Source organism: Nelumbo nucifera, chromosome 1 (genome assembly GCF_055504915.1).
Source record: "Nelumbo nucifera cultivar China Antique chromosome 1, China Antique-T2T, whole genome shotgun sequence".
Lineage (NCBI taxonomy): Eukaryota > Viridiplantae > Streptophyta > Magnoliopsida > Proteales > Nelumbonaceae > Nelumbo > Nelumbo nucifera.
Window position 1 is genome coordinate 204,313,047 of NC_142649.1, and position 13,502 is coordinate 204,326,548.

Genomic DNA, 13,502 nt, shown 5'->3' on the forward strand with positions numbered 1-13,502 from the left:
CCACCAGTCCACCATAGTTAAAGGGCAACGTCAAGTATTTTCCAAAGGACTCATTTGATAGTTCCAATGTGATCATGGAAAGGACTTTGAAACCAACTTCCGGTTTATGAATAATTACTTTTTTCTCTGTGTCTGTCTGCATCAGTCCATTGTAACGGGGTTTTACTCTATTTAAATATCTATATATAGGTTTTTGCTTTTGCTTTTGCTTTTCTATTTTTTTTTTTTTTTTTTACTTTCTCCACACTATAATTCTTTAAGGGTTGTATTAATGTGTGCTATACAGGGTATTGGTCTCATTTTGGAGCAGTAAATGCACCCTAATATACCCTATAATCCATTAATTTCTAACAGTTAATAATTTTAATTCTAAACTGCCCTTAATTTTGTGATTAATTTCCCTTTGCAATTGAACTGATTATATTTAGAACCAAATTTGATTGGATAAAATTTGGAACCAAATTGAATATTACCCATTGGTTTAGATCATACTTGGATTGGATTTGGATTTTGATTAGCATTGATAAACCAAGTTAAATTAAAAATGATCTGACATTAATGAAATAATTTAGGAATTGAGAGACTTGATATTGTATATCTTGAATAAAGTAGCTTAAAAATAATTTTTATGAGACTTGAAAATTTAAACCAAATTTTCTTTATGTAGATAAAAGCATAAAAATGAAATTAAATATTATTGAATCTGATTGTGATAGATAATAGATCTATGTTGGATCTAATTATAAAAATGAACTGAATTTGAATCGCCTCAATTAGCTAATGAATTCAGAAAATGAATACCATTTTCAGCCCTAGAATGGTTTATAAAAACAAGGGTCTATTGAGTATTGAGTCCCCTGGAAAATAATACTTTCAAACGTGTCAAATGGGAATATTGGAAACTGTGAGAGTTATTATGCTTTCCTTATGCGTAAAACTTACATCGATACATATGCTTTTTGCACTCTTATCAAATACAACTTGTACAATAGCTAGGCAACCCTCTGTATTACTCAAAAAAAAATCCAGATAATGTAAGATGGGTTGCACACCTAATCATAAAAAAGCTCATCAGTTGTAGATATTTTTTTTTGCCAGCAGGTCCAAGAGTTCAGAAAGAGGTTGAGCTCTACTACACTATTTTTTTCCTGCACTTGATGTACTAAGCAATCAATCTTGATCGGGTATTTGTAAGGCTCAGTTTGAGAGAAATACAAATATATATATATATATAGAGTACAAAACCTTGTATTTTGTATTATTTTTTTATGTATTTGTATTGTATATATTTATATGTGTATTCCATCCAAACTGATACTATGTAAAGATCGATATATTTGAAAATAGCTGAATTTTTATCAAAGGGCCATTTGATAACAGCTGAAGCAGTGCTTTAAAAATCGACCCAGAGATTGAATCGTTTTTTGCCTCCAAGTCATGGGTCACTGGTTCGATTGGCTAGGTTGAATGGTTCAGATCATGCCATGCCAGCATTTATATATATATATATATATATATAATGTATAATTATGTTTTAGATATTATATATGTATTATTTTATATTTAATTTATGTTTTTTAATTCAGTTTTTAATTTTTATTTATAAAAATACTAAAACTTGCAATTTGAGGTCAAAAGGTTTTTTTATTGTGAAAATACTGGTGCAAGAGGCACAGATCTCGAAAAGTTATCCAAAAAAAAAATCACCTCAATCGGACATTGGAGTGCAAAGTTATGGCATCTCAAAATTTGCATGCGTAGTTGGTATGCAATATGTGATCTAGTCACCGGGTCGATCGGGTCAACGATCCAATCATCCAAGTTGGACGGTTTTTGACAAAGTCAATGGTTTTGGCATTTTTTTGGATTTTACTCAAACTGGACTCAAAATCTTGACCGAATGATGGTTCGAATGATTCAAGAAACCGGGGCAATGGCAGGTTGAAAACAGTCAAACACTGAGCTGAAGTGGTTGAACCAAAAAGCTTATTACTTTAGGCTATGTTTGGTTTAAAGGAAAAAGTAAGGAAAGGAAGAAAAATGTAAAGAAACCTTTACAAACCTTGTATAGGTTTCTCTACCTTTTCTTTCCTTTCCCTACTTTTTCCTTCAAACCAAATACAGCCTTAGTGAATAAATTTTTAAGGAGATTGGGCTATTTAAAAACTGAGGCTGACTCGAGTTTGATTATGAACGTAATTATATATATATAATATTATTTATTTATTTATTTTATATAAAAAATTAGTATTAAAAAAACTAATTGTTATGATTAGGCTTGAATCTCGTATTTGGCCTGTGAAAATGTGGATTTGTGTCCACCCCTAACCACGAGAGTTGGGGGCTTAAAGAGATGGGTCTGGGCCACCTCCGGTCGTATGGCCTTCTCCTTAACTGTTAGATAACCGTGAGGTTCAAAGTATCGATACGATACGAGTTTTGGCCGTATCATATCAGCAATTAGAAACAACCGAAAATCTATTTTTTTTTTTTAGTTTTTTTTTCAAAGTTTAGTTTTTTAGAAAGCTTATAACCTGTTTTTTATTATTAAAAAAAATGGGGGTCTAAAACACCTAGAACCGTATCGTTTTCAAAAGATACAATACAATATGCCCAATATGGGGCGTATCGTATCGATAATTTGAACCATTCTGCAACCATCCTCTACCGCCATATAAGGGTGTCAATGGACCGATTTTGGACTGGATCCCATCCAGTCCAAAAAATCAATTTGGACAGATTAGACAGACCAACAAGATATATTAGATTGGACCAATCCAATTTAAAATATTTATTAGATTGGATTAGACCTGATTCATCTATAATAAATTTATATTAGATTTAAGATAAGAATATTGGTGTAAATGGATTTTGATTCCTGTCTCCATGGAGATCAAGTATAAAGAGGTATGAACCTATAGAACTCTGCTAGGTACTTATTAGCAACCGATGTGGGACAAAGTGCATTTAATAAAAATATGCAAAACTGGAAGTTTCTATGATTTACAGCGAAGCCAGGTTCAAGGCCTCTGATTGATTCATTCAGTTTATTTGGGTGCTTTAGTTTCATGAATCATGAAACCTACAGAGTTGGGTATAGATATTTTAGGTAGGTCTGCAATTTATGAGTGTTTTAGTCTTGGAAAAATTCATCAAATCATAATAATAAAAAAAAAAAACTTAAATACCAGAATTTAATTACTTACTTTATTTAAATTGTTCTCTCGGGGGAAAAATAATCCCCCGCCCCCGCCCCCTCAGAAAAGAAAAAAAAAATCCAGAACAAAACTGAATGAAAAATAAGCAGCTCTGAGACACAACGGGTTATGTTAGGATATTTTAGTTTTGTTGTTTGTTTGAGATTGACAAGGCAATAATCTCAAGCGAGAATGAAACTCTGGTTTGAAACGGAGAATGTGAAGGCTTTGTCTTTGATGCAGCAATCAAAGTGATCCTCCGAGTCCAGCCACAGAATTTAAAACAAATTGTACCCGGAGCGGAAGACTCTCTAAATAAACGGAGAATGTGAAGGCTTTGTCTTTGATGCAGCAATCAAAGTGATCCTCCGAGTCCAGCCACAGAATTTAAAACAAATTGTACCCGGAGCGGAAGACTCTCTAAATATCAGAGCCAGGTTTCGATCCTGGGACCTGTGGGTTATGGGCCCACCACGCTTCCGCTGCGCCACTCTGATTTGTTATACATATGGCCTTAATCATTATTTAAAAGTTTTTGGAACACTGTTGTTCACCCCCATATCTCTACCCACAAGATATGACAATTACGCATTGGGAACTCCTTCTGTGGGTACAACTTGTGGGTAGCAGGTCTTGAGTCATCTTGAAACATCCATCACATTCAAATTCAAATTGCAATAAAATATCAAATAATATTAACAAATATAATAAAAATAATAAAAATATTATATAATATTCAATAAAGCGAATTACAAATGTCTTTGATATTTGTATATCATGAATGAAATATGTTGGCAATAAATTTTATGAAAATTAAAACAATGACTATTTAGTAAAAATACAACATTCAGATTGATGTTATTGATAATAAGATCACTTTAGATCCGACAAGATTCTGATTTATGTTATTAATAATAAGATCGGACTTAGATATGGGTGCTTCCCATTCTGAATTGATCTCTAGCTATAGCTTTAATGACCTCAGAGTGGAATTGTTTTTCCATTCAGGCGAGTCTGCGATTCAACCAGCAGGTGAAATAGATGTCATAAATTAAATAATGAAAGTATAGAGAATAATTAAAAATATGTAAAAATTATAGACATTAAAAAAATAGAATATGACTCATATATCATAATAATCATATTAAATGAAAGGTTTACTAAGTGAGAATTATTTGTTATTAATGATGTGAATGGATAAAATATATAGAGTTGGATTGGCCTAACCGATGAATACGATTGCATAGTCAGGATAAAGGACTTTACGGTGTGTTCGTTTTTGGGATTTTGAGAGGGGAGAAAATTCTACTGACCAACAAACCTATATTCTTTTTTGTTGATTTATGTGAGAATTAGGAAAAATTTATTTTCTTGGGTAAATTAGCTTAGTTTTCTAGTTGATAAGGACAACTTTTTGCCCTAAATATAAAAAAATAAATAAAAGCTTTATAAAATAATCAAAATATGATAGGTTTTTTTGGAAAAATATCAAGAAAGGGCAGTGGCACTGTTCCTCGTCTTCCTCCTTTGCATATGTAATCATGTGAGTACACTGGATTCAAAGAGGCGAGGCTTGGATGAAGACAAGGGCGGATAAGAGAAGGAAGAGGAAGACGAGGGTTTTGCATACTGACATGGGCGGATACTCATCTTCTTCTGTTTTGCGCATTGACATGGTCAGATAAGAGAAGGAAGAGGAATGAAAGGAACAATGGATTTGCCCATGTCAGTGGACACTATTCCTCTTCCTTCTCTTATCCGCCCATATCAGTGCGTAAAATGAAGGAACGCTGTTCCTCATCTTCTCCCCCCATGTCGTGTGCAAAACCCTCATCTTCCTCTTCCTTTTCTTATCTGCTGTCGTCTTCCTCCAAGCCTCACCGTCGTCTTTGAATTTAGTGTATTCGTATGAGTACAGAGGCAGAGGAGGAAGACGAGGAACAATGTCATTGCTCTTTCTTGATATTTTTCAAAAAAAAACTATCCTATTTTGGTTATTTTATAATAATATTATTTTTATGGATATTTAGGGAAAAAGTTGCCCTTATTTGCTAGAAACCCAATTAACTTTCCCATCTTGGGGAAGTTGCCTACACTTGAATGGGACAAAAGTGGTCATTATATAATTTACCTGGAAAAGAATATGCATGGGTAAATGCACAAAAATGCCCTTGGATTAAGTGTTTGCTGGGAAACATTTACCTTGATAAGTAACTTACCAAAAAGTGAATAGGGCCTTATTCAAACACAATTTCTAAGGGAAAATATTTTGGCTTTGATTTTACATAATTCAATTTCCCAAAAAACATTATTTTTCATACTTCTGTTATATATAAAACTTTTTGTTCGCTATTAAATAATTTAGAATGAAAAAACAACCATTGTTTAAAATTATTTTAATTAAAAAAAATCAATTTTTTATTTGTTTTAAATAATTCAATTTCCCAAAAAAGTATTTTTTTCATACTTTTGTTATATATAAAATAGCTTCTTTCACTATTAATTAAATAATTTTAGAAAGAAAAAGTAATCATTATTTAAAAGGGTCACTTACTAAAACACCCCTTATAGTTTTATTAATTTACCAAAACTGACCATATAGTTTGTGTTTTACTAAAACATCCCATATAGTTTGTAATCTTAATCGACCTTGGAAAATGACAGTTTTAACACTAACATCCATTCAAATAAATTTATCAAAAGAAACTGAAAAAAAAAATGTCAATTTTGCCTCTAGTAAGAGCACAGACGAACACTATTTTTTCTATTTGGTCAATTTTGTTTTTTTATATAAAAAAAAACAACCAAAAGTGTTAGGAATACTTTTGGAATAAAACAACCATGAGTCGATACTCTTGAACATTTTCTCCTATTAAGTTATCATATTACTATTCTTATCTCACAAAACAAATAACAATATTTTTTCTAGAGGGGTTTTCTAGTAAAAAGGGTTGAGAGTCTGTCAGAAAACCGTGCGACCATCCCAGCCATTAGATGGCTGAGAACGATCCTCTACGGCCCGTAGAATCTCAAATCTTGAGACCCGAAGGCAATTAATCACGCTCTGATCGCACAGTCCGAACTCATCCACCAGACTTTGATTCCTGTCTCCTTAGAACTCAAGGATGCAGAGGTACGAGCCTATAGAACAGATCCTGTTCAAGTAAGGTCGTGCCCTTTGGTAGCTCGGATGCTTTGAAGAACTTCTTTTGGCTTTGCTATAGGACCGATGTGGGACAAAGTTCATTCTTACAAAATTGTCAATAATGAAATTGGATTGGAGGGTTCCACTTGTATTGAGACATCATTTTGAATCGGACAAACCAGATTCATAAATTAAAAAAAGCAGATCGATAAAAAGTGGGGCCAACTAACCAAAACCAACCACGAGAAACTGACCAATCGATAGGCTGCTTCCTTTTTTAGGTTTTTGGGTGGCGATGGATCGATTATAAAAGATTAAAAACCACACCTGGTCTCAGATATTTGTCTGGGGTAGTTATAGGCTTATAGCCTTATGGGCCAACTTCATACTTGAGTAATGAGTGTGAACTTGAGAAAATTGAAGCCAAATGATTTGGAATGCATCGGTGCTCGCCGAACTGCAGACCACGTTCACACTTACTGTGTGATAAGCTGACTTACTGTAATACCAAAAAATCTTCTGATAGTTGAGAAATTAAGATCCGTTTGGTTCGTAGTTGGAATTGAAATCAGAATTGAGAGTCGATTTTGCTCGATATAATAAGAATCTGGAATTGGAATCGAAATGGTTCATTCCCATTCTAGATGTTTGGTTAAACGAAATGGGAATCTTATTCCTATTCTAGGCTTAATGGGATTCCCCCGTATGGGGGAGTGCCCATTCCTGACCCCACCCCAAGGAATGCCATTCCCATTCTGGGGGTGTCATTCCTATGTCGTGTTTCACACCCACAATGAAACACGACATTCCCCCCACATGGCTGTACGTGGTAAGTATTAACTCCACGTGGTAAGTATTTATAATTGCAAAGAATTGGTGGTATTAGACCCTGTATAGCCAATGGTTCCTCTCCCCATTTGGAGTTAATACTGACCACATGGTACTTACCACGAGACAAGATGGACCTCACTTAATAGACATCTCTTAATAGAATTTCTTTATGCATTTTTTTCTACAAATGGTGTTTCTGCATTTTTTTTTACAAAATTTCTACATTTTTTTTTGCAATTTCTGTAAAATTAGAGTATTTTCATGCATTTTTCTGAAATTTCTACAAAATTATTGTAAATTTTTTCAAAATTTCTGCATTTTTGGTATTTTATGCATTTTCTGCTTTTTTATTTTTATTAGGGGCAAAATTGAAAATCATCGCTGATTCCGATTCCATCCTCTTAATGAACCAAACAACATACATCAGAATCTGAATCAGTTTGAACCAAACAATCAAGCGAAATAGGCCATCCTGATTCCGATTCCGATTTCGGTCTGAACCAAACAACCAAGTGAAATAGGCCATTCTGATTCTGATTCTGATTCTGATTCCAAGCGATTCTAATTCCGATTCCCATCGTGAACCAAACAGGCCCTGAAATCCTTTGGAATTGAAATTGGAATGGTCTATTCCCGTAGTCTGTTTGGTTCAGACAAGAATTGGAATTAGCAAGAATGATACTTCATTCCCAAAGGAGGGGCAGGGAATGGTCATTCCCTCAAATGGGAGAATGCTATTCTAACAAGAATAAGAATGGCATTTCGATTCTGCCCAACCAAACAGCTGAAACCGAAATAACCCATTCCGATTCCAATTCCAGACCCCTATTCCTATGAACCAAATGGGGCCTATTGTACGTAGGCTTTTCATGTAATGACTATCTGGCTGATGGTTTTCTTTCTTTCTTTCTTTCTTTTAAAATCATTGCCTACCATGAGTTCTTTTTTATTTCAAGACCTAATACATAAAGTTTATATGCTTTCCAATAATATGTGGGTTGGCGAGTGTCAGGTTTAGCCTAATACTGCACCATACTTGTATCCGTATGAGTTTTAGAATCCCAAAACCCATACCACCCCAAAACCCGTTTTTCAAGCAAAAAACCCCATCCCATTATAGAGTGTAGGGGCGGGTACCCACCAACTAGGGTAGAAATTGCCATCCCTATTTTGGAGGGGTTAAGGGAATGGGAATAGGAGATTGGCTGTGCTCTTTTACATCAAATATTGGGAATATATATATATATATATATATATATATATATATATATATATATATATTCATAGAGATATAATGCAAGGCCACAAAGAGACTGTACGAACTGTGAACATGATCTTGTGAGAATTGAAGCCGACTTCTGGGGATAGGCTACCCCTTAGGGCAGACAATGGACTCCCAAAATCCCAAAAACCCAGGGATAAGTGGACTGCAATCCATCTAAAAAATCTGAAATTGCAGCCCCCTCCTAATTTATTAATAACTCCCCTATAAACTGCATATTGCCCGTGAATTTAACATCAATCCATGGGCAGAATTCACTCAACCCCTAAAAATCTTAACTCCACCTAGGGGTGGACTGAACTATAAAAACCCCGAAGATGATTAATGTGGTTTGGATTATAATAATGGGAAAAAAATTGTAACCAATCCGGGTGATTATTCAAATTTCTTCTGGTAGTGGTGTTATGTCATAGATTCTTCCTATTTTAATGTATATAAACATTATATATAATTATTACCAAAAAAACATTATCTATAATTATATAAAATTTATATTCAATAAATTCAAATACAATAAAATGGATTCAGATTAAACCCGAACCGACTGGACCAATCCAATCCGAATCTGACCCAATTACAGCCTAACTATATGCCTCTACTGACCCTGATATGGTCTGATTAGCATAATTGGGTTTGGATGAATTGAGATGTGCTCTTCACAGAGCTCACACCGATTTTACGGCCACAATCGACCCTAATACAGGAATCTCCCTATGAATAATAAATATAAATATGAGAAATGTTTTCGATGTGCAGTCAGAACATGCCGTGAAATCGGTGTGAGGCGTGCTCTATGAGGAGCAGATCCGGACTTGGTTTGGATGGTGATGTAATCCGATTCATCTGTTCTGATTTGGTATTTGCCCAGAACTCTTGGATTACATCAAGCAGTTAAACCTAGAGCGGTTATAGATCCCAAACCTCGACCCATCCATTCAGCTCGCTGCAACAGTTAACAACGTTTGGCACCCTGACTTGTGCTAGGAGGTCGAATTGAACCCTTCAACCACTATGGAGAAATTCCTCAACTAGGTAGCCAAGTTCACAAAGGTTGAGGAAGTGCTTAGGTCCCAGTTAAAGCTGAGCAGAAAATGAAAGAGGTCAGAAGATGAACAGGGGAGTAGCAATCAAAGGTAGAAGTATAAGTCACTATGGCACAATGGTCCCCCCACAATCAACGAAGCAGGTTGCCGCACAGATGAAGCAGATCTCGTTATAGGAGTAGCAAATCTTCAAGTTAGTGCTCTCGCACTCCACCCGTTCAAAACTAGAACTACACTGCATTGAACGCGAAGAGAGGGGAAATCCTCATGAAAATCAAGTCATCGAGTATGTTAGATGGCCACCTTAAATGAGGGGAAACCTAACAAACCACAATCCTAATAAGCATTGCCACTTCCATCACAACATTGGCTATGACACTGAGAACTACCGTAACCTCAAGGACGAGATCGAAGAGCTGATCCGCCGAGGTTACCTCAAAAAATTTATCAAGCAAAAAGATTGCGAACGACCTGCCGAGTAGCCAAGAAAAATGCTACAACAAAGCAAAGACCGGCCTCTGCAAGACCCACCTCTAGTAGGGCAGCCCCTTCGTGGTGTCATTAAAATGATCACGGGCGGGTCTGTATTAGCAGGCTGTAGAACATCGACAAGAAAGAACTCAGTTCAGGAGCTCGTATATGAAGACGAGAATCTATCGAAGCGCCCTCGTGTGGAAGAAGTAATCTACTTCACCGAGGATGACGCTTGTGGGATCCAATACCTGCATGATGATGCCCTTGTGGTCAAGTTAATGATAAATGACTTCGATATGATTTTCCTTGAGGCATTCGAACGGATGGAGCTAGAAAGGAAGGACCTACTTCTGGCTGACGTCCCCATAGCAACTTTAACAGAGAAGTAGTGCGGCCTCTAGGCCAAATTAATGTACTAGTGACAGTGGGCATGACACCAAACAAAGTGCATCTCAACCACGATTTCTTAGTGGTAGCAACTTCCTTGCCCTATAATGCAATTCATGGCAACACTGAAAGGGAAGGGAAAACAGGACATTGACGTTGACTTGGATCCTCCCCTGGAGAATGATGGAGCTCACCCCATAGAGGGCACCATTTTGGTGTCAGTCTCAGATTCTGACCCCACGATAATGGTGCAGATCAAAGCAGGACTCAAAGAGCCATTACGATCTAAACTTGTAAGTTTTTTAATTGAAAATTTAGATGTTTTTGCTTGGACAATTGCGGATATGCCCAACATAGGCCCCTCTGTCATAACTCATAGGTTGAATGTTGACCATTTAGCTAGACCAGGCCGACTAAGGAAAATAAACCTTGCCAAGGAGCGGTGGAGGATAGTTGATGGAGAGGTCGGGAAGCTCCTTGCAACAGACTTCATGAGGGAAGTCCAATATCTGAGCTGGATTGCAAACTCAGTCCTTGTAATGAAGGCCAACGACAAGTGGCACATGTGTGTTGACTACATTGACATCAAAGAGATTGCCCTAAGGACATCTTCCCACTTCCTACGATAGATCACCTGGTAGACGTGACCACATGGTTCAACCTGTTGAGCTTCATGGACGCCTATTCCAATTACAACCGAATCCAAATGGATCCATACGACTAGTAGAAAATGACTTTTGTAATTGAAACAAAGCTTTATTGTTATAAAGTGATGCCCTTTGTCTTAAAAAACATTGGGAAGACCTACTAGCATCTTGTAAATAAAATATTTTTTAAATTAATTGGAAATAATGTTGAGGTTTATGTTGATGATATGGTAGTAAAAACACAATTTTTGATCTCTTTAATTATCGACCTACACAGTGTTTTTTTTTGTATTCGAAGGAAATATAACATGATACTTAACCTGAACAAGTGCATCTTCGGTGTCACGTCGGGAAAATTCCTCGATTACATAGTGAACCAACAAGGTATTAAAGCCAACTCGGAAAAAACCAAGCCATCCTACATATCCGCCTTCCTAGGTCAATCAAAGAGGTACAAAGGCTAACATGTCGAATAACCGCCCTAAATCGGTTTATGCCTAAGTAGACTAGGCAGTGCCTTCCGTTGTTTAAAGCTATAAAGAAAAATCAAGACCTCGAATGGACCGAAGAATGCCAACTCACATTTAATGAGCTAAAAAGGTATTTAAGTTCACTATCCCTACTAACCAAGCCGAATCCAAAGGCAAACTAACACTTTACTTCTCCGCGGGCGATGAGGTAGTTAGTTTGGTACAAATTCGAGAAGTAGACAGAGCATAGCGACATGTCTATTACGTAAGAAAGGTCTTACACACCGCCGAGACCATGTACCCAAACATTAAGAAACTGGCCTTCCCATTCGTGTTGGCTGCTCGTAAATTGTGCCCTTACTTCTAGGCATACACTATCGTTATGCTCACCAATAGACCTTTGAGTCAAGTCTTGCAAAAGCCTGAGGTGTCAGGGATACTGATGAAGTGCGCAATCGAGCTCAACGAATATGACATTCAGTTTGAGTCACATCTTGCAATAAATGTCTAGGTTCTAGTTGAATTCGTTGACGAGTGCACGTTCAACACACCAACCCCTAAGGATGAGCCCACCAACACCTCAAAGGCTTCATCTAGTGCGGCAATTGTCCATACCTAGGACGAATAGCCTTGGGTCCTCCATGTGGATGGCACATCCAGTTAGAGAGGGGAAGTAGGGCCAGACTGATCCTCTACAGACCAAGCCAGGTCAAGTTAGAGTACACCCTCCGATTCAGATTTCGAGTAACGAGAAATGAAGTTGAGTACAAGGCACTTATAGCCGGGTTATTAGTGGCAAAATAGGTCGGCGTGAAGTTGGCTTACTTAGTGACTCACAACTGGTAGTTAACCAGGTGAACAAGCGATACGAGACTCGGGAGCTCACCATGTTGGCTTACTTAGCCAAAGTTAGAGAGCTTCTCTCATATTTCTGCTCTTAGCACATCCAACAAATCCTGAGGTCTGAGAACATCGAGGCTGACACACTCTCAAAACTAGCCAGTGTGACATATGTCACAAAGAGGTCAGTGCGAAGCATCTCGCGATTTGTAGTGACTCGCAACAGGTAGTTAACCAAGTGAATGGGCAATACGAGGATTGGAAGCCCACCATGTTGGCTTAGCCAAGGTCAAAGAGCTCCTCTCGTATTTCCATTTTTGGCACATCCAACAAATCCCGCGGTCTGATTATCGGTGAGCAGTTATACCACAGGTCATTTACGCTCCCCTACTTGCGCTGCTTAAGTCCAATGAAAACGAACCAGGTGTTACGCGAGATCCATGAAGGTCTCTGTGGAGGACACTTGGGGGGCAATGTGTTGGCCCAAAAAGCCCTACGACAAGGCTATTACTGACCTACGATGAAGGCGAGGGCAATAGAGCTTGTCCGGAAGTGTGACAAGTGTTAACGCTATGCTAATATACCATATCAGCTCGTAATCGACCCGAGGTACCTTACTAGTCCATTGATAGACATCCCTAGCCCCTTCCCACATGCGACTAGGTAGATGAAGTTCTTGGTAGTCGTTGTAGACTACTTTTCCAAGTGGGTGGAAGTTGAGCCGTTGGTTTCAATAACAATTTGGAACATGTAGAATTTCTTCTAGAAGAACATCGTTTGTTGGTTTGGACTCTTAAGGTGTTGACATCAGACAAAGGGAAGTAGTCCAAAGATATTAAATTTTAGAATTGGTGCGTCGAGATGGGAATCTAGTAGCACTTTACCATGGTAGCTCACCCCCAAGCGAACGGTCAGGCTGAGGTAATGAACAGGGCAATACTCCATGGACTCAAAGCTCAGCTCTCCAAAGCTAAGGGTTTGTGGGTGGATGAGCTGCCTAGTGTTCTATGGTCCTACCAAACAACAATCAAAACAGCATCAGGAGAAACTCCCTTCAACAACTTAATGTATGGAACAGAAGTCGTCATCCCAACCAAGATCGAAATGCCACTTTGTGATCTGAGGCATGCGATGAAGAGGCTAACGAGGATGAGTTGTGGACTAACCTTGACTTTGTAGAGGAAGT

General features: G+C 37.4%; 2 non-coding genes across 2 annotated transcripts; both read right to left on the bottom strand.

Annotated features, from left to right (window-relative positions):
- Positions 1 to 3,622: 3,622 nt before the first annotated feature.
- On the bottom strand, positions 3,623 to 3,694 carry TRNAM-CAU (transfer RNA methionine (anticodon CAU)). The gene has a single exon. It is a non-coding gene; the product is annotated as a tRNA-Met (tRNA).
- Positions 3,695 to 6,153: 2,459 nt separating this feature from the next.
- Positions 6,154 to 6,370, bottom strand: LOC148804389 (small nucleolar RNA U3). The gene has a single exon (XR_016081506.1). It is a non-coding gene; the product is annotated as a small nucleolar RNA U3 (small nucleolar RNA).
- Between the last annotated feature and the right edge of the window lie 7,132 nt (positions 6,371 to 13,502).